Genomic DNA, 25,756 nt, shown 5'->3' on the forward strand with positions numbered 1-25,756 from the left:
CTCTGTTCTGCAGTCAGTCAGGTGGCAAGAGACAACTGCAGGCTACAGACACTGAAACACATGCCATCCACTCCAGAAACAGAACCATGACATCATTGCTGAGACACACAGTGTGTCTGTGTATGTGTGTGGCAGGCATGCATGTGTGTCAGTGAGTCTAAGCCTGTCGCACAGAACGGCAGCACCTGTGCCGTCAACATGCCACCTGACGATCCCGCCTTCCAGGAAAGCTGTAAGGTTTATGTGTTAAAGAAAGAAGTGTTATGTGTGTGTATGTGTGTGTGTGTTAATGTATGCGGTGGTGTGGTATGTGACTGTGTTTATGTCTCAGGATGCAGTAGGGGACAGTACGTGAGTGTGTAGGATGTATGACCACATCAGAGAACATTCCTCTTGTGGTTTTAACAGCACAAGACATGCTGCCCATGACCTTTTAAAAAGTTGTAAGAAAAGTGACTAAATAGCTGTGTGTGTGTGTGACTCTCCACATGCTATAACAACACATGTATGAACCTTTGAGTCCATAAAACACATTGTAGACTTTGAGGTTATAGCCAGTACTGTAGCAGTAGTTACAGACGGCACCACTCGTGTCATAGTTTATCACTTTTCTTCTTCTTCTTCCTCTCCACATTCTAGCACAACTTACGTCACCATTTCATCCCTCTGTTGCTCTCCAGTATGACATAACTTTTGATACAAATAATGTGCAACTAGACATTGAAAACACTACCCCCACATCCACACATAGAGACAACACTTTTACTTCAGATATCTATCATCCATTAAAGGTCAAAGGCAGTGTGTCTGAGACTGCTGCATCCACAGGAGCGTGGTGCCAGACATTAGATAACGGTTGGCAATGCAATCTGGATTCTAAACCATCCACTGAACAAAGTAACAGAACACTCTGATGATATTAAATGAAACTCTTCTTCTCCTTCTCTGAACTGTAAAAATCCCATTTTTATTATCTGTCAGTTTGTAATTGTGCAGATCACAGACACTGCATTTTATTTGGAAAAACATCATTTTTGGCCACGAGAGGACACAATAGCTTCAAAACAAGCTGACAGACATGTTGCTCATGTAAATGACCTGCAGAAACACATCAACACTATCATCCTATTACAGCTGCATTTCTGGCGACCTGATTAATAGAACTCCAGTATTAACTCTTTTAGATCTGGTTAGGTCTCCACAGCCTGGTATCTCTGAGAAATACATCCATATTAAACAATACTGCATGTCACATTTTATGTCCAGTGGCAATATTCAGTGTTAATGCAAAAAAATAGTGCGTCACAGAGTTAATATAGTAAGTAGTATAGCATAGTATAGTTACAGTAGCAGTATAGTAGTACAAAAGTAAACAAAGTGTGGAGTGAAATCCAAGATTGGATATCTATTATTTGCAAAACAAAAAATCAAATTCTTACCTGAGCTGTGTATTTTTAATGCCGAATGCCGAAAAATAAGAAATCCTATGGGATGGCAGATTATATTTTCTTCCCTTGTTTATAAAAAGCTAATTTTACAGTGCTGGACAAACACAGAGGCCCCTACTTAACAAACTTGGAAAGAAGTGATGAGATATTATTTGACTCTATAAAAGACACTGTCTGAGGACAACAGTAAAACAAAGCAATTTAATGAGGTATGGAAGGACAATTTCTGAGGCCCTAAAAGTATTTTGTGTAAAATGGATGAATGTGGTATAAATGTATATACGACTTATGTCTTAGGTGTTGTGTATGTAATATACGGATGTTTTCATTTTAGCCTTACGTTAGTTAGTTAGTAAATTATATACTATCTATACACCAAAGAACTGAATAGCCTACATGATTGTCAGAATGAAATTGTAAGAAAAACCTCATGGTGGAAAGCATGAAATCAAATAAAGATGATTATCAAAAAATAAATAAATAAATACAAACACAACACTTTGTGAAGGCAGTTGACTCACAGTCATGAAGACATCCCATTCTCAATAAACATGCGCACCAATGCCTCTTCATGCCTGCTGTGCTGACAAATTTGACCAAACTGACAAAGACTAAAACTGAAGACCTTCCCTGAATAGTTTTATTTCATTTTAGTTTGTTTTGTAAGTACACGATATTGCTTTAGTTATTTAACAAAAAATGTTTTTTGACACCTAATTTGAGTTTTTAGGTTAGTTTTAGTTCTCTGTAATAACTTTGGAATGTCCTTGATGTTGAAAGAGGAAAGTATAAGTGTGGAGGTCAAGTTGGGTGATGGGCATGAGGACCACTGGACTTAAATGTGGATGAACAGCATTTGTGTTCTGACACAAACAGTTATTGTTTTCTTATATTAAGAAAAGCAAGAACCCTCTTGCTGTGAGGCAACAGTGCTAACCACTATACCATCGTGCCGCCCAACTAGTGACACAACTAGCCTGGCTCTGTCCCAAGGTAAATAATAATAATAATAATAATAATAATAATAATGACAGTAAATATAGTTTACTTCATGCATACACAAATATTTGTTTTACAGAATGGTGAGTTAGTTTGCTCAATGGTGTTGAGGACAGAAGTGTTTGATATTGGGTGGAGAGAATTTCTGCCTACATTTTCATGTTAATGCCTCTCTCCTCCCTGTTAGCCACAACCCACATCCACTCAGCCCAGCCACCTCCCACATCCACCCTGACAGATGCTGATGGGGTTGACCTAAAGTCAGTAAGCACTGCTGTTATAGAAACTTGACACCTTAGACAGACAGTCAAAAACAGAGCCGACTTCTCTCACCTTAGACTTGCTTATTATTTGGAGAATGACTCCAGACATCACCATGGACCGTTCCCATTTTTAAAATTTGTTTGCTTTACTGTAGAAGTCATTTGAACTTTTTTTTATTTTTCAGTGCTGCAGATAGTTAAAATTCTTTTTTGTCTTTTTCTCTGATAAATAATGTAGCTGTAATATGAAAGAAATTCATTGACAAATTATTTTCTTTTTTGCTGCCAAGCTTCAGTAGCTTCAGTAGTGAAGACTACTGAGCCTGCTGTCAGGCAGCAGTCAGAACTAGTACGGTAATTGAAAGCAGTAGCTTGGAGGTAAAAGTGAGCCCATGGGTGGAGGTGTTGTGAAGTACATGGTGCCATGTTAGGGGACAACTGCTCCAACAGTCTGACCATTGACTTTTGTCCAACACCACCATCAGAAATCAGGTGAGCGCCATTTCAGCATTACTGTACTCACTATAATGTAGCTAAAGTCGGTGCGTTTGTTAAATAGGATGTTGGTACTGACACACACTGGGTGATCTGGTGTGTTTTGAATCAACTTGTCTTCTTCTGCTGCAGTAGGAAACTGATCTAAATGTCCATTATGATATTCATTTGTTCACACGCACAAAAGAAATGAGCAGTTGTTTCTCTATACAGCAAACTGTATACAACATGTCTACATGTTTGTTAGTGCTGCTTCAGAATTGTGTTGTTACTCAGTATTTGATACTGACCTGAGGTCAGAGACACCAAACATATCCCACCACCCAAGCAGGGCTGAACAATTTATGGAAAATATCTAATTGCAAGTGCAATAGCTGTTTAAATTAAATATATATACAAAGCTGTGTCTTTATTATCTACATCATATTAAACAAGATATATTTGTACCAAGCATAATAACACAATTAACTACAGATAGTCGCATAGAAAGAGCACATTAACAGGGCAACAGCCGAGAGTTTTTCCACAGAAATAAACAGGTAAAACCTGGGAAATGTCCCAGGAACCACTGTCATTTTTGTCGACTTTCATATAAAAACCCTTCATGGTTCAGCCCTCATCTGCACCTCAAAATTCTAAAAATGATCTTTAAAAACATCAACGTTCAAAAAATATGACTTCATTGTCTCTAGCATTATTATGGGGATAAAGCAACCAGGCTAAGCAATAAATAAAACAATCCGATCTCACTCTCAACTCGTCAAATACTGACACTTGATCAGTCGGCAGCATTTTTTTAAGCTCCAAGCAGTAGTAGTATAAAGAGCGAGACATAGGGCAGGTGGGAGTGGAGGTGGATTGGTCAAACAAACTCCGGACTTTCTCGTGGAAGACAGCTGTTTGTGTCCCGTGTGAAACTGAAAGTCAATGGAGTTATTTTAATAGTAACATAGTGTATTAGTATGTGTAGCACACTACGCTAGTGACAAATGTCTCGTGACATACATGATATATGTCACGTAACGTTACATTTAAGCCAAACAATGTTTTTTTCTAAACCTAATAACAAAGTTTTGTTGCCTAAACTTTACGTACACCTACAAACAGCGTTTTTTACGTTCATATTCTAAGTTTATTTTGAAAAGATGCTATTCATGTAACGAGTGTAAACTGACATGCCGTCCCTAAGAGCCCACAGCTGACACTGGAGGGCAGTCCTGTGCACAGACATTTTTGGGGTCAGGTGCTGAAGCAAAAAGAAAAGGGAGCACCTCTCTCGTAATTATTAGTTTAAAAACTGAAGTTATATACAGTAACATGTTTTGCTTACTTACATATTTATCTTAATACCCATACAGTGATGCAGACAAGGGTGTCAAGGGTTTTGTTTGAACATTGCAGAGGACACATATTAGGTCAGGGGGGTCGGGGGGTCCAGTGTCAATTGTGAGCCTCAAACATTAATTTCTTGCATTCTGGTGAATTTTTCTGCATCAATTTATGGTGGAAATGTATTTATTTATGTAAAGGAATACAAAATTCAGGTTGCGGGTGACACATCAAACTAAAAATATAATATTATATAATGCAGTAACACTGTGAGGCATTCTGTACTGCTTTCAAATATTTATTCTGTAGATCATCTTGTCTCATTTCATGTTGTCTGCTGAGTCAACACGTGTTTTACTGTGTATAAATGAGGGACTGTGTTCTACAGTGAGGTTTAAATGGATGTACAGAGTAGAAGTTGCTCTGACACACACAGACACACCGAAGATGATTTCTACCTTAAAGCTCTGCAATTACATATGAGGTTAACAGAGGGCTGAAGAGAAAATAGTCTTTTGAGGGGGTTGGTTGATTCATTTCCATCAAATTTAGCTTCCTACAAACATGGTTCGTTACTTCAGGCCTAAATACAAGGCTTTTTAAAAATATTTTCTCGTTGTTACTTTCCCATCAGAACCCTTTAATTTAATTTCATAAATAAGATTAAATTCACAATTTTTAAATTCAATCCTCGGCCCAATAATTTGTAAACACTAAAGTCTACGATAAATACATGAGGAACTACTGTGATTTCATTGAATAGTCAAGTACTCATACTTATAATGATCTAATACTTAAAATTATGCTCTAAGTAAGCTTTAAATATTCATAAAGAATCCCAGAGAGCAGACGCCTGCAGCTTTGCGCTCCTTCTCTCCTTCTCTGTGCTCTTGGCACAAGGAATGTGCAGCACCAAACCGCATTTCAGATTTATTTGAATAAATTATCAGAGCTATGGTGTAGGAGATCTACACATTATCGCAAGCTGAGTTTTGGTTGCTCAAGACGTGGAAGTGGGAAATTAATATGGCATTTCTCTCTGCTTGCACCGCATAGTTGGTGAATCGGAATCAGCGTTGGAGGTGGGCGGTGTGATTTTACGCCAGAATAGCTTACTTGTTGTTATACTTAATGGTGGGTTATTTCCTTAATTAGGCTGGCTGCATTGAGATATTTTAATGGTAGTTAAATCTAACAACAGTTATAAACAATACTTAGGCTTTGGCAAACACTATAATTACCTGACTGTCCATGACGACAGGTTACAGAGAGCCGTGGATGCTGCTCAACAGGGCACTCGATTTGAGTGCATTAACTGTAGTGACTGTGACAAGGGACGTTGATTAGGGAGGGGCAGGGGCTCTCATGGTCTGGCAGAATTAAAACTTAAATGTGGCTGTCAGGCATTATAACACACTTCTAATGGAGAATTGATGCTATGGGCCACATTGTCAAACTAAAATATTCAATTAGAAAAAGAAACAGAAATGTCTTGCAAAAAAAAAGTGAACTTATCTAGTCAGAGGGCAAAAGGGCAGGTGCACCACCTGGGGTCTATCTTTGCACGTGCCGGCTGGATGTGGACCTAGAGTGTCATAATTTGACTTGTGGGGCCACTGACAAGCGTTTGTATTTTACAAGTCAAGAGTGAGAATGTGTTGGATAAAAAGCTAAGAGAGGGTCAAGCTTTTGACTGGCCAAAGTGGCAGTGACAGGTATTATCTAAATGCAGTACTTCATCACCCAGAAATCCTGTGAGGTGATCTTGACACTTATGACACTAGAATCCATGCAGTGTCTACCTGCAACCCCTTGTCATATTTCTAAGTTGTGAGCAGTTTAACCAGACATGCTCATTTCTAATTCATTTTATGTTTAGTTTTATGTGACCCTTCAGATTTATCTTGTGACCCTTTGGGGGGCCTCAACCCCCAGGTTGGGAACCATTGGTTTAGTAGAGCGTTTGCATTTCAGTCTTAAATTTTTATTCCCACCACTTACCATCTTATCATTAGTGTAGATGTCAGTGAACTCAAGCTGTCACTAAGCTGCAGCTAAGAGCTCTCCAGTGCTAAAAGGTCTGTCTGAAACAGTGTTAACAACAACCAACCAGACAGCGCACATATACAGGATGAGCAAATATTGACTCCGGCAGCCGTCAGGTGGTCCATCATTCATGGCACTAATACTTTTATAGACCAAGCGTGTCTGTGTGTGTAGTGAAGCATGCCTCAGTCAATATTTAGTCCTGTCATGTTGAGTGCTCTTGCTTTAGTAGCCAGGTGCCAACAGCTTCCTGATGTTTTGGTCTTGTCTTTGCTCTTCTTCACCTGACTTGTTTCCAGGCTGTCTGTAAGAAATAACATTTAATTTTAGCTTGTGTGATGCTTTCAATAGCAGTGTTTGCTGCTTAGTGAGCTGCTAATTTATTGGAAATTCTCTATGTCAGAGAAATATCGACAAGCAGTGATCGTGTTTGAGATTCAATAAATAATGTGACAGATTTTGTATTAGGCTTTAATGATTGTTTGAATGATGGAAAATCAATTGCTTTTTGGTCAGCTAGATGGTGCTGATGTTTTTTCTCCTGGTGGGGGTCAGCAGAGGTCTTAAAGGATGGAGGCACTGGAAAGGGAGATCAGAAATGTGCCGTCTGCATCTTAATCAAACGTCTGGACTTATTTATGATTTTTTAACACGGAAGTAAAGGAGGACTTGGATATGACACGTAATTTGCAAGCAGTGTCATATGAGAATAAAATAGATTGAGAATACTACTAACATGAGGGCTCACTGCACACTCCACCACTCAGAGATAGCGTTAGCTGCTAAAGGCCAATGCTAATGCCGAAAAATCAACTAGACACACTTAGTATGACAAAACTACCATCCAATATGTGAATCCCTCCTGACATTTTTTCCCCGACACAGTCGTACCCAAACTTTACAGAGAACTGAAGCATAAAGTTGAGGAGCCTTTCAGTACAGCAGGAAGGGCAGCATTAACTTGTGATGCCTGGACTTCAAGGCCAGTTGTTTCATATGTGACTATAACAACACATTATTTCACAGAGGACCAGCGACTGCTGTCGCACTTTCTCCAAACTAGCGCAGTACATGAAAGTCACGCAGGAGCAAACACTGCAGACCTCCTGCAAAATGCAGCAAGTATGGGGTATGGCCGACAAAACCCTTGGCTCACATGCTTAATCTGGCTTTGCAGAGGGCGTTAAATCTGCCAACAGTTTAGTTTGTTAGGAGTATGCAGCATTTATGACTGGTTTTATGATCGTGTTCAGTAGCGGTTCGTGGTGAAATTGGGTGGGAGGGCTAATGCATTAGGCCTATGGCCTATACTGATCAGTAGTTCAGCTGCAGTAACAGTAACATCACACTGAGATACAGTACCAGGTTACAGCAACAATTCACTACAACAAAACTAGAGAACTAAGCTAACTACAAAAATGTTCTGATGCCAAAAGCTCTCTCTCTCTCTCTCTCTCTCTGTCTCTCTCTCTCTGTCGCTCACACATGTGCGCGCGCGCACACACACACACGCGCACACACACACTGACTATTTTCCACTGTACACACAGACAGTAAAGGTAAAGAAAGGAAAGGAGTAATGCTCCTTTAATAAGAGGTTAGGGCTTGGGCCTAGGCTGAGCGGTATGGCCTAAAATCAATATCACAGTATAATTTTGGGGGGATGCAGTGACAGTATGATATCGCGATATTGCCTTCTCTTTTTTTTTTTTTTTACACCTTAAATAAAACAATTTAAAAAGCCATACAAGTCTAGGATGGAAACTATTTATCATCAGAAGTAAAACGGTTGCTAATCCATCTATTATTATGAATACGTTATACAGTATGTATAAACGTTAGAGGGAAGAGGGAGGGCCGGTGGCTCCCGGGCCCCCTTCTCCCGCGGGCCTGGGTTTGGGGCAGTCGGCTAGGGCACCTCCATCACGTAGCGAAGGAGGTGTGTAAGGCAGGCCGGCCAGGCCCCATTCTGCCGCCGTAGCTGGAGTACTGGGGTATGAAGGTAACCACAAAAGCAGTACCGCGGCTCATGTTTACTGCGGTAAGTTACCGTCACCGCGAATACCGCCCAGCCCAACTTGGGCCTACTTTATTTGAAGAGAAGCTCACATCGACGGCCTTTCTGGGATGCAAACAGGTTAATCACCAAGTCATTTTTGGATGAAGTCCCGCTCGATAGACAGCATTTAAAATAATCTACCTCGTTCAGCATGATGCTAAGGCAATTGGCAAGACTCAACGCTCACTCTCCCACTACAGTAACAGCGGGCAGGCCCTCACTGTATTTCCACGCACTGTCATTGGCCAAAACTGGACAGTAAATCAAGGGGGCTGGTCACGACACCTGTCACTCACGATGTGACAACAATGACTGGAAGCTGATTCTAGGAGTATGGGCTGTAAAAAATCAGCCCAATTAGATAAATCCTGCATTTGTGTGACTATTTCAGTGCTGTTGCTGCTATAGGTTCCACCAAAAACAATCAGTTCTAAGGTTCAATAACTAATATTTTAATATTTTCTTTAATAATTTTCTCATCTTTATAGTAAAAGATAGGCAGGGCTTAGCCCTGCTAGCCCATTTATACCAGCCGTCTCTGACCGTGTTGGTCAGTCTGTCTGCTTTGCATCATATTTTGCTGCAATAAAAATAATTAAAGTCAGATGAACAGACTGAAAACTTTATGTTATGAGGTAAAACTGATGTTGACAAAGTTTTCCTTTGGGGAAATAATTTGATGGAAAAAGGCAATAAATCGCAATATATTTTATTGCAATACTAAGCATATCTTAACATCGCAATAACACCGAATCATGACCCAAGTATCGTGATAATATCGTATCACTCTGGCAATTCCCAGCACAAAGTTAGAAGATAAGAGAAATTCTCCAGAGCCATTGAAACTCAAAATATTAAGGGGGCACGTGAACCCTCAAACTTTTAACTTGGACATTATTTTAGCTGGGACAACTGTCTCCACTTCACAGTGAGGACGCTCTTAAAGAAATCACAAAATGACTATTTGTAAATAAAGTAGTCATGCAGTGGTACCTTGAATATGTGAGGAAAACTTAATTTAAAAACCCTAATATTGGAGTCTGGCTCTGATATAGGTACATAGAGCACATAGGTAGGTTTCACTTTGAGTTTAGTTTTAGATATTAAGGTTGTAGTGGAAGCACATGTTTGTGAAATACTGACTGTATAAAGGAGACTTGGATTATACTGCATGAGTTATGTGAGAGTTTGTAAAAGAATGTTTTGATAGAAAAAATAGTTTATAATAGTTAAAATAGTTTGGAACAGGAAAAAGCAGATAGATGATTAATTTGCCACTGAACATCTAAGTCAAAGTAATAAATGACTAAAACAATATATATGAAACTGGCACTAATAGGGCTACAGTGCTGGATCAGCTGTTGCAGTCCAGGCAAAAATGTCATGTAACTTCATGCCAAAATGAAGAAAAGTACATGTAGACACATTCACACAGCATAAGGGAGCTGCTTTCTGTGGAGCTATACCCACTGATCAAGCTGCTTTTTGCTTGTTCTAACATAACCCTCCCCTCCTCAGCTCCAGATGGTGATGTTTGTCCCCATGTGACTGGTGAAAACTGCACAGCCATCGGCCAGTATTCGAGGCAAGTTCTGCAAATGATGATTTTTTAAAGTGTGCTGTCGGTACTGATTAATCAGCCGAACTGATAAATTGGTCAGCCAATTAATCAATACATGAATATGTATAAAAACAAAGTTTTCTTCATGAAGAATTGATATATAAATGGTCATTTTGTGATGAAGCATTCATTTAAACAGTGTCTGTCCTTAAATCATCATGCTGAAATTTCAGATGGTGGTGAAAATGAAGTAAGTACATTTATTCAAGCGCTATACCTAAGCGCAGTTATGATGTACTTGTATTCTAGTACAATACTTGAGCACTGTTTATGCTGATTTGTACTCACTACAAGAGGGACATATTGCAATTTTTACTCCACTGCATTTAATTGACAGATATAGTTACTAGTTATTGGTTTACTTTAAAAACAAACAAAATCTTACAATACAATGCATTGTAAAGATTAAATCAGTGCCTCTGACCTTTTGCCTTGTGGACCTCTTGTCACATCTCAGATTTTAATGAGTTGTTCCATCAACATGACAATGAAACTTCATAGTTGGTTTCATTTACATATAAACTGTTAGAGGCCTAAAGAGGTAAATTATTCAGTGTTGAAAGAACCAAAGAGTTAGGAGTATTTAAAATAGTGAAAAGGGATTTGTGTAACTGATTTTCTACCCAGTCATCTTATGACCCTTCAGATTTATCTTGTAAACATGTGGAGGAGGCTTCAAGGTTCAAAAACAATGGGCAAAACAAGCTACTCTCATGTACTGGGCCTTGGGTGCCATCTAGTGGGCCAAGGAGGTATGGCCAATTGGTTAGATTAAATTAGATTTTTGGTAAAAAGTAAGTAAAACATTTTTGTAAAAAAAAAAAAAAAAAAAAAAAAGTAAAACGAATCCTTTTTGTGCTTTACAAAGTTTAAATTTTTGTATATCTTAATGTACTCAAGATTTCACATAGATAAAAACAATAAATTAAAATGTATTTCCAATTACCAGTTATGTTTTAAAATCTCAACCTCAATCAGGTCACACAAAAAAGATCACTTTTTGAAACGGAAAACTGATGTGAGAGAACAACCTCGTGCCAGTAAAAACTCCAAAGTTTGTGGCGAGGATATATTACTTGGAAAATTTTATATTTGGATTGATAAAGGCAGACAGACACATTGTGTTGAATATGATGAAATCCGGTCCAGTTAAATGCTACAACTATTAAAGCTCCAGAGACACAAAGCTCCTGGGATTTGTTGGGAACCCTAAAGAATGAGTAAACGGTGTGGGTTTCAGGCCCTACAGTATGTCATCACAACATTAACAGCTAATAGTGGCATAACACATATTGACAGCCCAGGTTATGTTTTCTCAATTTTTTGTCATGAGCTGTTCTTATAATCATTTTTACGGAGCCCCTAAAGTCCCCAAAAAAACAAAAAAACAACAAAAAAAAAAAAACTAACTCGAGTGCACGAGATACTAAATCGAGCGCACAAGATAGTAAATCAAGTGCATGAGATAAACTAAATCAAGCGCACGAGATCCTAAAACGTGCACTCCCCATACAATTATTTCCCACGCTTTGATATATTTGTGCATACGGCTCTTGTACTGACCACTTCAGGTGTTCACAACCGCACCCACGATACAATGGAGAGAAGAACTTAGCTCATCAACTTTTATTTTCATTTTGGATTGTCATATAAAGACATTCTTGCTGCTCTTGCACGGAGACATGGGATTATCATTAGCAGGGATAATTTGCTGCGCATACTGAAGGACAATAGGCTCAGCCGACGGAAATACTATGCAGATTTAGGCTGTGTCATTGACTTCAATTCAGGAACAATTGCAAGGCCCAGGGAAGATGCATGGATATTGATGGATGTTTACAAAGTGCAAAGAAAATGGCCTTAAAGGAGCAATAAGCGAAATTCATAATTTCTAGATTGAAGGAATTAAAAAATCGCTATTTGAAGAACTAGAGGTGTAATTTCATCTGGAGTATAGCATGACCTCACACACCCTCTCTCTGTGTTGATCTCTAGCCCTTTGTTTACAAGCCGGTCTGACTGTGCGTTCATGTACGTTCATGTACGTTCATGTGAATCCCACCCCCGCCCCCCCCTTCCTCCTTCTCTCGGAGCCCTTGGCCCTCCCTCCCTATAAAAGGCTACAGCCAGTGAGCAATGGCAGCACGTATTTTCGAAATGAAATGGCAAAGAGCAGAACGTCCACCTGAAGAAGACCAGGATCTGATTACCTCTAAAGAAACAAAGGTTGTTGGCAAAGAAGTTGTCGGATAAAGAAAGGGACAGAACCCGGATTAACATTGAACTTGCATTTCCAAGGTGGAGAGCACTGTGAGAGCTAAAGGGGCTACAATCTGACTTGGAGCTAGCTCTTCTTCTCCTGGACAGGTGCAACATAAAATCAAATGTCTGTTTTAATTAGTGTTACAGTAATGTTAAGCACATGTCGCTATGTCGATTCAGTTAAATTTAATGTTACAATCGTAGCATGGGTTAATGTCTGGAGCTTGAGTTATTAGTGGCTCGGTCCCAGCAATGGGTCAGGCATTACAGTTGTGTTAGGTGAGTAGCCCGGCAGCCCAGCTAACATTTGCCATTAGCATTGTAAAATGTAGCCCGGCGGGCAGCCTGGCGGCTGTGTTTAGCTAGTAGTATATAGGGACCAGCTTTGCGCGTGCACGTGAAATGCGCGCGCGTGCACGCGAAACGCGCGTGCATGTGTGCACGCGAAACGTGCGTGCGTTGCCCCCCCCCCCACACACACACGCCCCTCCCCCAATCCCCTCCCCCACAAACGTCATATGAAATCCTGCTCTCATTGGTTAAACATAGCGCCTCCTTCTGGGGGTGGTTCCGAATGAAACCGTAGCTATTGGCTAATCAAAAAGCCCCTCCTTGCGGCCGGATGTAGGTGGTGTGCATATATATATACAAGGGATTTTCTCAGCAGGACATCCTCAACTTCTCGGACGGCGAAGCTACAGCGGGAGGAACTCTGATTTTTTTTTTTTCTTCAACGATCGCCTGTATTCTGCAAGACGTTTCTGCAACCATGTCTTCCTGCACCAGCAACAGTGGCATTGGGTCAAGCGACCGCCCAGGTATGTCTAATGACCCAGCGACGGTTGTGGATGCACGAGCCCCTTACAAGAAAAGGAGACGTGTAGGAAGTGGTCTCGTTACGCCGGAGAATCGTGAATTTGAGCTAGAGCTGGAGGGGGTTAATGGGTATGTTTACAATGTTAAATATCAGGACTCTGTCGTTACGCTCAGTGCGGCCACCGGTCGCAGTGTGGTTCCAGGCGTTGAAACATGGACGGTCAGTTTGATGCATAGAGATTGGAAATTGTTTTGGTCAGAGGTCTGCCCTGACCTAGACCAACCCGGTTTCCCAGAGAGTATTTATGTCTCGCAGTGGGTCAGCAAAACGGGCCCCGAGATGTACCACGTCGAGACGGATCGTTTTAACAAACGGCGGGAGGACTTTATTTTTCTCAGTGTGTGCAAAGATCGAGAATCTGTGATCGCGAGCAGAGGCCGCGACGCATGGGGACAACAACCCTACCCTCTTACACTTCAAGAGCGTGACGAGTGGTTTAAAACTGTTTTCTTTATTCAGTGGTGCGACTGGAGATCTCTGCAGAAATTGTTTGACGAAGCTGACAAGGGCATCAGAAGAGACAGGATCCTCTCTTCTTATCAGAGTGTTAGAAAACGTCTTCTTTTCGATGATGCGCAGGCTAATGCGCGGGGTAGTCACCTTCCTTCCCTGTGCCGCCCGAAAATCATCAGACACGTCGACTACTGATAAAGCCTAGGTTAGCATAACTTTTGTATTTTTTGTCATTTTAAATTATGATAAACGGTGTATAAGATTTTAATGTTTTTTTCTGTTGGTTTTTTTTTTTTTTTTTACAGGTAGTGTCCTTATCAACACCTGTGACGACGATGATACTAGAGGGTGTTGGGAAAACGATTGCGGTGGTGTGGAACCCTGCACACCTCATATGAAGTCGCATGAGGCGCTGCATGTGAAGAAGAAGGAGAAGAAGAAGGAGGAGAAGGGACATGTCTCGACACTGTCCCTGACAAAAGACGACGTGGACACGATCAAAGACTTTCTATCACGCTGCCAGTATCACGCAGGGTGGGAAAAAACAAAAGCTCTCTGCAGCGGGTGTAAAATCAGCCACCCGAGTCAGCGTCATCACTCTTGCTTGTTTGAATTTGATCAGATCAGATGTATGTATTTTGACCAGATTCTGGACTCTGTATTCAAGCAGTCTCTAGGAAAAGCTCTACATTACCTGTTTGCGCAGATATCACCGGGGGCTTTCTCACAAGACAGGCTTTTAGGAGCGGCCGAGACTCTGAGACACTATCTCAGACCCGGATGTGACAGAATATCTGCCAACGAGGAAATGGAGACGATGGAGGACCACAAGCACGAGACCGCTTTACGCAACGCCTTCACCGTGTGGACCAAGTGCTGCTGCTGCTGCATATCGACAGATTTGTAATATTTACCACAGAAAAAATGATGTTGTTGTTTGGGATCACAATAGCCACGTATCTTTTGTCGTGGAAAAGACGCCATGCCATGAACAGACTGACATCACTTCTGTACGGGGTAATTACCGGTGACTGTGTCCCACGCGACTGTGTTACATTCAACAACCATTTAAACGATATAAGGACAAATGTTATAAATTGGAATGATACCGTGTGTGCGGCAGCACACAGTTCATCAGCGGTTAAAGATGTGGTAACAGCATATTTCACAAACTGTAATGAGTCTGAGGCGTTTGCAACAGGCCACGTTATTTGTCTTTGTGCATTTCTTTGTGATGCGTGTGTTTTGATGATTAAAAATGGTGTGCCATTAGATGTTTGTGATGCAGTTCAGCACCTAGTGCGACACATGATAGACAGAGATGTGACGGTGTGTGTAAAATACCTAAACATGTTGAAAAACCATAAATAAATAAATAAAAGACGGTGTGTCGACCTCATCCTGGCCACTTGTGTTGTTGACTGAATATGGAGCGCACGCTAGACAAGATTTACCACGACCCCACACACCCAGGGGGTCTTGGAGGTGTACAAAAACTTTGCGACGCTGTTAGAAAATGCACTGGGGAGGCTCCGGGGATGCCTGAAGTAAAGCGTTACTTGCAGGGGCAAGATGTGTATACCCTCCACGCTAAAGCAGCTGTACACTTCCCTAGAAATAGGGTGTTGGTTAGCGGTATTGACAAACAGTTCCAGGCCGATCTGGTGGACATGAGTGAATATTCAGCAGAAAATGACAATGTGCGCTACCTGCTGACATGTATCGATGTATTTTCTAAATATGCATGGGTTAGGTGTCTTAAAAACAAGACCGGTACATCTGTTGCAAAGGCGTTTGAAGACATTTTGAACGAAGGCCGCATACCTGTAAAACTCCAAACCGATCAGGGGACAGAGTTTTATAACAAACAGTTTCAACACCTAATGGAGGTGTGTATAAAATTAAACATTTCTCTACCTCAAACGAGACTAAGGCTAGCACGGTTGAACGTTTCAACAGAACATTTAAGACCCGCATGTGGAGATATCTAACGTCTGTTAATTCGCGTAGATATGTTGATGTCGTCCAGGACCTCGTCAACGCTTACAACAAGTCTCACCACAGATCGATAAAGATGGCCCCATCCGATGTAAACAAAGATAACGAGAAGCTCGTCTTTAACACGCTGTACAAGGAGAAGAAGAAACCGCCGAGGATCGTATCGTTCAAATATAATGTAGGGGACACTGTGAGAATATCAAAACTCCGAGGGGTGTTTAGAAAAGGTTATGAACAAACATATACAGACGAGTTTTTTACAATAACTAGGCGCATAGCCCGTGACCAGCCTGTGTATAGAATATCAGATTGCTCGGGTGATGAGGTAAAAGGCGCATTTTACGAGCCTGAGCTACAGCCGGTAATCATTGACAAAAACAAGGTGTTTAAAATAGAGAAAATAATATCCAGAAAAACTATAGGCCGGAAAAAGATGGCGCTTGTGAAATGGTTGGGGTGGCCTGAGAAATTTAACTCGTGGGTCTCTGAAAAGGACATCGTTGACGTATAATATATATATATATATATATATATATATATATATATATCACGGGGCGTTATCTGTTTACACAGCCACTTTGGAATTGTCGCACGTCCCAACAACATCAAGAAGATGGAGAACAAGAACGGATTTTATGTCACATTACCGAGTAATGCATCGCTACACGTGTTTCCTAATAACAAGATATGGCGCTACCGAACAAAATTAGCAAAACCGATCGTTCTGAGCGAACCGTACGAGGTGGGGGTTATTGAACTTCAGTACCCTAGGGTGTGGTCAACGTTCCCTGCTTCTGACGCGGACGTGTTAATATACGACAGTAAAACCAACCAGCCACTATAACACTGTTTGCCGGGTTTTACGACTCCATTCCCAGAATACTAAAAGAATTTAATGCTAAATGCATCGGCAACCCGATCACATCGCGCTTAGGTCTTCAATATAACAACATTACAAATCATGTTTATTTTTCGGGAGGAGAAGGATATAAGGTGACGTTCCGCGGGAAACTGGCCGAAATATTGGGTTTTAAGCCCGGTGAGCCGTTTGAGATACCGGTGACCCCTATTTTTAAGAAAATCTACGCCAGTCCTCACCCCGCAGATATTTTTGGGGGAGTTTATAATATATACGTTTACAGCGATATCGTTGATTATCAGCTAGTGGGAGACAGCCACGCGCCGCTCCTCCGATGTATAAATATAACGCCGGAGGTAGGTCGTATGCCCACTCTGACATATGACAAGCCACACTATACATCGCTCTCCAAATCTGTCATTGACGATATCGAGATATCGTTAAAAAATGATCAAAACCAGTATATACCATTCACGTACGGAAAAGTGATTGTTAAACTACACTTTAGACCTGTGAAGCAGTATTTCTAGACCTGAGAAAATGGCCTACACACCATATGTGCGTGACGATGCCCGATATATGACATATTACATGAACCAAGCGGGTGGCGAATTACCCGGATTTATAGGTTCAAGTACACAATACGGTAACGGTTTAGGCGGCATATTTCGAGGCTTGCTTAGAATGGCTGTACCGTTATTTAAAAAAGGATTCAGCATCGCCAAGCCACATTTAAAAAACGCAGCTGTAAACATTGTAGGGGATATGGCGTCCAACATTGCCAGAAGCGCTGTATCGAGACGACAGGAAGGAAACGGGTTGATGGTGATCAGAAAAAGATTGTCCAAAAGACCCCCCTCGTTGAGGGGTCGCAGCTCCGGCAGGTCCAAAAAGCGTAAAACGACCGTCAAAATGACACGACGCATCAGAAAGAAGTCGGCCGCCAAGAGAAGCGCAACTTCCAAAAGACGCTCGGTGATTCTGCGTAAAGACATATTCTAGTCTGAGAAGAGAAAACAACAGCACCGGCCATGGCTCTCATACACAACCAGTCGGAAGAATGTGTGAAGACGGAGCTGGATCTGTTCACAGTGCCGTACACACAGACATCCATTGAAAAATCTACATTTGTCGAAATACCCCCGGTTTCGGCATTACGGGATGCCGGGCCTCTGGAATTTTTTATATCGGCCTGCGGCGAGGATTACATTGATCTAAACGATACCTACCTGTACATGCGCGCGAGAATCACGAACCCCGATGGTACCGATTTGGCCCAAGCCGCAGATGTGGGTTTTGTTAACTACCCCGGGTGTACGTTATTCTCGCAGGTGGATATCATGTTAGGAGACAGGCTTATAACCCAATCTTCCAACACATACCCGTACCGTGGGATAATCGAGTGTTTAATCAACTACGGAAAGGACACCTTGGATACACAGTTTAGCAGCGGCCTGTTTTGTAAAGACACAGCAGACCACATGAATGCTGCCTCCATAGCCGGAGATAACGAAGGCTTAGCCGAAAGAGGGCGATACACTGTCAACAGCCGCACTGTGGAATTAATAGCACCAATACACTCCGATTTGTTTTTTCAGGAAAAGTTATTGTTAAACGGTATAGACATTTCCCTAAAATTTATTCGATCAAAGGACGAGTTTGCCTTAATGACTGCGCAAAATAATCAATACGCCGTGAAGATCGTATCGGCTAGCTTATTTGTGAAAAAGGTGGCCGTGGCACCTGCCGTTAGATTGGCGCATAGCAGGGCACTGCAGCACACTAACGCTAAATACGCTATTGACAGAGTGGCTCTGAAAACATTTTCCATACCTGCAGGAACAAGAGTGTGCAACCAGGAAAATCTTTACATGGGACAAATCCCCAAATTCGTCATCATAGGCTTTGTTGACCATGAGGCATATTCGGGGAGCTATAACCGGAACCCCTTCTGTTTTCAGCATTACGATACAGAGTTTATTAGCCTGTACGCAGACGGGCAGTCTCACCCTGCAAAGCCCTTTCAGCCACTATTTCAGAGAGGCCAGTATGTGAGAGAGTATTTCCAGCTGGTACAAACTACAGGACGTCATTTAAAAGACAGGTCTCTGGCCATATCACGTAATGATTTCGGGAATGGTTACACGTTATTCTGCTTCAATCTGGAACCGGACGACGGTCGTGCAGGGAACGTATCACTGATTAAAAGTGGTAATGTGAGGTTGGAAGTCCGTTTCAGAGTACCTCTACAGCGCACCGTTAACCTCGTCTGTTATGCTGTTTACGATTCTGTTATCGAAATATCAAACAAGAGACAAGTACTTTTGGATTATTACTAAAAAGAAGAAGAAGCGGTATCAGCCATGAACACTATAGAGCTGACCGGCATCCTCAATAAAAGAATCATTAACGGGACAAATTTTTTAGGAGTCCTGGCATGCGACCAGCTGTCAAACCATAAAGGCACAGCGTTCCCAGCCATGCTGGTTGTGAATACACATCCCTCTAACATGCCCGGTGAACACTGGCTCGCTATTTATATTACGAAACAGAAGCATGGATATTTTTTCGACAGTTTTGGAAACCCTCCCAACAGCGACAAATTTCCATCGGAGATATACAGATACCTCGTTGAAAACTGTGCAGGCGTGTATTATTCCCAGAGGCAGGTTCAGAACAACTACTCTACAACCTGTGGACAGCATTGTGTCTTTTTTCTGTGTCATATACAAAGAGGAATTCCTTTTACAAGAATGTTAAACATGTATAGTGCTAATCTGGCACGCAATGATGCTATGGTGTGCAAGTTTGTAAACAAAATACAGCCCTCTGTATGCCGTGGATATAATTTCACATGTGTACAGTGCAGCAACATGCAGTGTGACTGTGAATAATTCTAATAAATAAAAGAGAGAGAAAAAGCATGATCCGCAGTTCAGACATTCCATTTATTTAACACATTTGTAGAATACATTCATTTGGTCAAGAATTTAATAATAGTAATAATGTAAAAAATAAAAAATACATTCAAGTGGTCAAAAGTTAAAACAAAAATACATTAAATTGGTCAAGAATTTAAAATGAAAAAATACATTCAAGTGGTCAAGAATTTAAAATGAAAATACATTCAAGAATTTAATAATAGTAATAATGAAAAATAAAAAATACATTCAATTGGTCAAGAGTTAAAAACAAAAATACATTAAATTGGTTAAGAATTTAATAATAGTAATAATGAAAAATAAAAATACATTCAAACGGCATTCAAAAGTAAATATTAAAAAAAAGATAAAGAAATCAGAACAACTGTAACAAAATTACATACATCCTTTTATTATTAAAAATCCTCCCACTGTGAAGTGTTTAGTCTGTGAGGTAGTGAACGTGTTGAAGCAGGTGTCCTTAGTGGGGTGCTAAAGTACCCCGGTGAGTCTATTACCGACCGTTTTTTCCCCTTGCTTTTATGGGCTGAAAAACTAGGGGCGTCTCCGATTCTTTTATACTCAGCTATATCGCCACGCACCTGTTTGTTAGGGATGGCCATTAAAGGTATGTTTAAATAGGCTAGGGTTTTTAGGAACACGTCCCACCCCAGTGGTCTAGAAATGTCTGAAATGTTGTGTGATGCAGTGACACTTTTCACCAGGTCATACAAATGAGTACCGTGGAGGGGACGACCGTTAACAACAATTTCAGCGTTGTCTGTCCAGGATAAAACATGCTTTGAGCAGGTAATTGCATCTAGAATGTATTCAGCATTTCTCTGACTTCTTTTGGGAATGTGTTTTAACACACCCTCTAAAACCGTGTCCTTTTTATGCCCATCATCATCATCATCATCGTCAGGGCTGCGGTCCTCGGGTCTAATTTCGGTATCAGGCATTGACAGGGTCAGTACAGTTTTTTCACGCTCACCCTGTCTCACCAATGCCAAATAACGCTGCAGTACTTGAGAGTATTTTTTGGCCTTTTCATATACGTCTGTGTCCGGTAGTTTCAAAATGTCAGACATGGCTCGGTCAAGATCGTTTTGTACTACCTGTCTTATGCTTGCAGTGTTTTGGTCCTGATACTGCTGCTGCTGCTGCTGCTGCTGTTGTTGCTGTTTTAACATGTCAAGCTGATGCTGAGGAACCAAAAACATCTTCTGCGCATGCTCCATATTCTTCTTTCTTAATCTCTGCTTATCAGGCTTGTAATAAATGGTATAGCTGCTCCAAGTAGTGGTAGTAAAAACCCACCGCTCTGGTTAATCGTCTTTTTCTTCTTTAAATGTTTAACATTTTTGTCCGCAACCAGTCTGATGATGCCTCTCTTCTTTTTTAACTGAGCGTACTGTTTTTCTGTCAAAGGGATGTTACCTCTCAACACATTTAAAGCTATTTCACAGAGTGCATCGATAAAGTCTGCGCTAGCGCCACACACAATGACCCTTCTCATACCCGGCGTTGCTTTATATAACAACTCCAACATGGCTAGATTCCTCTGCACGCGTGACGACATTATTTAGCCCTTTGTTTTTTAGGCATATAAACAACGTGCTGATTTGATAACAAAGCGGTTCTGAGCCTCAAGTGGTCTGGAGTGGCAGCTTTATAATCTATGAGGAGATACCCGTATGCAGAACTAGTGGCGTCATTAAACGCCTCTAAAAAATATTTAGTGTTTCCAGGAAACATCTGTTTGCCCAGAAGTGTAACCTGATATTTATCCCTAGGGTTTTTGAACAAGACAAGGTAGTTTGTGTTTAAACTAATGGTTCTGCTAGCCTTGCCTTGTATAAACAAATTTTGAACCAGATATATACAGCTGAGATTTCTATGGTGGACATATTTGGTGAATACATTCTGAACTTCTATATTGTTACTGGCGTCATTCATTAAATCGTCTATGACGAGTAGATTAGTCTTGTCCGGGGGTAATAACTCATCGTCACACAGGGAATCGGGTAACCCTTTAACAAAGCTGATGTCTCTTAATTTAAGGAGTTGGTCGTATAAAGGCTGCCAGCATGAGTATACGTAGACCAAATTATCAATGTTATGTGAAATAACTGTAGATGCATTTTCAATAAGACCCTTGACAAAATACGTCTTTCCACAATTTGAGGGACCACTCACCACCAAACTAAACGGATGCTGCAGTCTTGAGTCAAAAGAGATGTTAGTAGCCATAAGGCAGCGTGCTGTAGTCTGACAGGACTCTGCGCTTGTTATATACCACCTTGACTTTTTTGTGTACTATGTCATTTTTAAGATGAAACTTCTTTTTATCACGTCTGATGGTTTCCGCCTCCGTGATCACATGCATCTGAGTGTTCTGATTGGTCACAAAGGACTGGACCAACCCCTTAAGCGACTCGTGGGTGAGCACTGCTGCATTTTTGGCGTTAAGTGTGACACCCTTGCACTTGACCTGCGTTTTACCAAGTTTTGTGCAGTAGGCGTAACACTTTGGACCCCCAGACACAAACTCTGTGATATAATCTTCCTCTGGGAGCCCGCACACATCACCGTCATTGATCTCGTCGGTTAAGTCACCCAAGTATGAGCCTAGAGGGGGAACCCAATCACCTGGGCTGGACGTGAAAATGACGCTGTCCGTGTCACAGTACAGCACACGCTCCTGTAGCCTGTCCAACAAGTCATACAGCATCAGCCTAGCATAGGCGGTGGTCATAGCCCCTATGAACACATTCACATCATTCACTCTGGACGCCTTACCATCTGCGTGACACCACTGGACAATGGCCACGTCATCGGATATAAACCCAAACTGACGCACGTCATAATGGTCGCTGAACATGAGCTGTGTGAATCTCTCCGGTTCTGTAATTAACTCGCAGGAGGGCATGTTACTCCGCATGCTGAATCTGCCCCACAATGAGTTCAGGAGAAGCTTGTTACAATTCCTGACCGCCTTGTTGACACAGATTTTGTCAGCATCGAGTAAAATCCCCTCCTTTTCATGGTAGTCGCGTATGTACTGGGCTTTTTCTGCAGGAGTAGTGACATGCCCGGGGTAGCCTGACGCCTCCTGCTTACACTTCAAAAACGTCTTGACATATTCCTTGAACAATGTGTCTGTCTTGTTTGGGAAATGCCACACTTCATCAATGCAGACAATCTGGTACCCCTTCTCGACAGCTTTCTGAAGTTCAAATGAGACCCACACACCTGACAGCTGTCGCTCGGCGTCAGTATGCGCACAGACACTGGTCTGGTTTAACTCCTCAGCACACCTGCCACACAACGGAAACATGAGCCTTTTGTGACACCTGTAGGGCAGTACGGGGTGGTACAGACCTCTGGGAGGAAGCACGGTACACTTTACAAACCCGAAATAATTTTCTACCGGACCAAAATCTCGGTGGATAATTTGAGGGTGTCCAACTGGGTATTGTTTTTTTGACTGTACAGTAGGATACAGGCTTGTGAAATCGTAGTATCTGATTTTCTCATCTGCGTTATCAGCCTTGTGGTACATTTTGATGGCGTTTGTACGCCCTCCAAAAAGGGCTTGTCGTGGGTCGAGGCGTTCTTTGGGCCTGTAAGTGTTGAGGTGCGCCTGAACAGATGGGTCTGAACGTTTTAGCGCCTCCCACTCACATTCCCACATCACCACCACACGCAGACCATGCACGCTTTTCAACGCTGATATTTTTTCACAGAATGAGTGGTACAGACTGCCATAGGGTTTTTTGGTGACAGGATTCACTTCGGTCTGGACGCAACACTTGACACATCCGTGAAAAAAGCATCCCGCAAACTCATAGCAGGTGTTTGTGGCCGTGTTATACCCGTCCACAAAAAACTGCCCAAACCGTTGCTCACCGCGGTTCAAAGCGTGTCTAATCTCGGAGCCTTCTACCTTGGCCACGTATTCCAGCCACTGCATAGACACCTCAGAATAGGTTTTATTCTGCTGGGTGTATGCGCCTTCATACGTGAGGGCGAGGGTGTCTTTGGGTAGAAAACGCGTTTTGAAAACGCCCATGCAACTCGACGCCAGTGTCGTAAACGTGAACGGGTCGAGGTCTGTGCACCTGATAAATGTCTCACGATAAATTAGACAGGCCTTGCGAAGCACTTCTACATCATTAACACAGTAGTGGCGAATTTCTGTCTGGAAATCAAAGGTTTTCTCACGGACGGTGTCATACCACATCATGAACCTATGCTTGTCGCTGTCAGACATGGTGTTGTACCCGTAATAAGAGGGGTCGGGGTATTTGCCCACATAGTACTCGTTCGCCTTGGTGTTGAACTTGTGCGGAAAATACCCCTTCTCCATGTCCTCAAAACCCATGGCAGCCGGTGTCCTGGATAAACGCATGGGTAGAAAGCTGAAAGAATCGATCCAGCGTTGCTGGAATGCCTTGTCATACATCAGGATGACCCTACTGCCACGCATGGTTACTGTGGGAGGGATCCCCTGTTGCACAAAATATTCCAGCAGTATGTAATTATCAAACCCAGAGGCGTTGTGTGCAATAAATGTGTACCCCTTATATTTTGGCTGCCGGTACCGTTTAACAAACGTGTCAACGCATTTCAGGGTGTTGAAACAAAATTTGTTTCCCTCTGTGTCCATAGCGCACACAAAGTTTGCTTCGTGCTTGCCCTCGTGATAACGTGTCTCAAAATCAAAAAATATGTATTTTGTGTGTGGGGTTTGTTTTTTCAGCGGCTGGATAAAACACTGGTGTACCGCATCGCTCTCATTTAGGGCCTCACCGCAGTGTGTACACTTTGGTGGTGTGCATTTATGCTGCGTTCTTGCCGCCTTGTAGGTTTTACCGCACTCTTCACAATATTTCACTTTGTCACACGGCGCTGCGTCGTGTTTAGAGTGAGGGTGTTTATACTGATGATAGCAGTGTCTGGACTTGCAGATTCGTTTACACTCTGTACATTTTACAGTGGCCCCTGTGTGCATGTGACACGGTGTATAACAAACATTGAGGTATATACGAACGTGCTTAAACGGTTCTGTGTATGAACCGTAACAGTAGTCACACACATAGGTACCGCCAAAGAAACCGGATTTATTTACAATCAGGTAATAATGGTCATTGTGCAGGTACATCCACACAGTGCTGGCGTGTACTGCGTCATGGGTTTTGTAACACTGTAGGTGTTTACGCCCTGAACCATGGTGGAATACTACGATTTTTAGGTTTAAGTGATTTTCAAATTTTGTGATATAGAGCGACACCTTGTGGGTTTCATCAAATCCTACAGCGCTATGCAGTTGTTTAGCATACTGCATTTTATCAGCGGCAGACAAGCTTTCATTAACAAAATGGGCGAGACAAAGGGAGAAACAAAGACTGTTCTGAGACCCATCGTTTTCAGGGTTATACAGGTGCCTTCCCTTCTTAGATAAAATTTCATCATAAGGGACGCTTCCTAGCCTCAGTCTAGAGCCAGCACCACTACTACCACGTGCCACGGTCACAACAAACTCCAGATCATCATCTGTCAGCGACGTGTCATTACTCTGCACAACTTGAGAGATCACCTCCAAAAACTCGTCAGCGTTATACGCGTTGTCAGAGCTTAAAACAGCTTGCACATCGCTGGCTAGAGATGGTCCTCTCAAAACCACATTTAATACACTACCTGCAGGAGAGTCCTCTAAGACTGCACCAATCACGTCTGACAACCTCTCTCTAACACTGTCGATTGCCTGGGTGATATTATCAAGACTAACGTCTCTGAAATCGACCCTCTGGCGAAATTCGGCAGCGTTGAATCTAGGTATGTCACGGACACACAACTGTGCACCGCCTGTACTGGTAGACGGCACAGCGGGTGTTCCTTCTACCGGATTTCCTGCACCGTGTTGACAGACCATAGAGTTACTCACAGAACCGACAGCAACATGTTCAGCAGAGACCCCACGATCACACACATTCACACCAGAGACCCCATGATCACACACATTCACACCAGAGACCCCATGATCACACACATTCACACCAGAGACCCCATGATCACACACATTCACACCAGAGACACTCACGGTCCCAGAACCGACAGCAG

At 42.0% G+C, this 25,756-nt stretch overlaps 1 protein-coding gene and 1 long non-coding RNA gene across 2 annotated transcripts in view; both read left to right on the top strand.

Annotated features, from left to right (window-relative positions):
- s100p (S100 calcium binding protein P) overlaps positions 1 to 25,756 on the top strand; it is a 55,313-nt gene that overhangs the window by 10,997 nt on the left and 18,560 nt on the right. The gene's annotated exons all lie outside the window — the stretch shown is intronic.
- LOC144463709 (uncharacterized) lies at positions 13,018 to 15,251 on the top strand. Its single transcript, XR_013491744.1, has 2 exons — positions 13,018 to 14,057; positions 14,158 to 15,251. It is a non-coding gene; the product is annotated as an uncharacterized LOC144463709 (long non-coding RNA).

This window comes from Epinephelus lanceolatus, chromosome 6 (assembly GCF_041903045.1).
Source record: "Epinephelus lanceolatus isolate andai-2023 chromosome 6, ASM4190304v1, whole genome shotgun sequence".
Taxonomy (NCBI): domain Eukaryota; kingdom Metazoa; phylum Chordata; class Actinopteri; order Perciformes; family Serranidae; genus Epinephelus; species Epinephelus lanceolatus.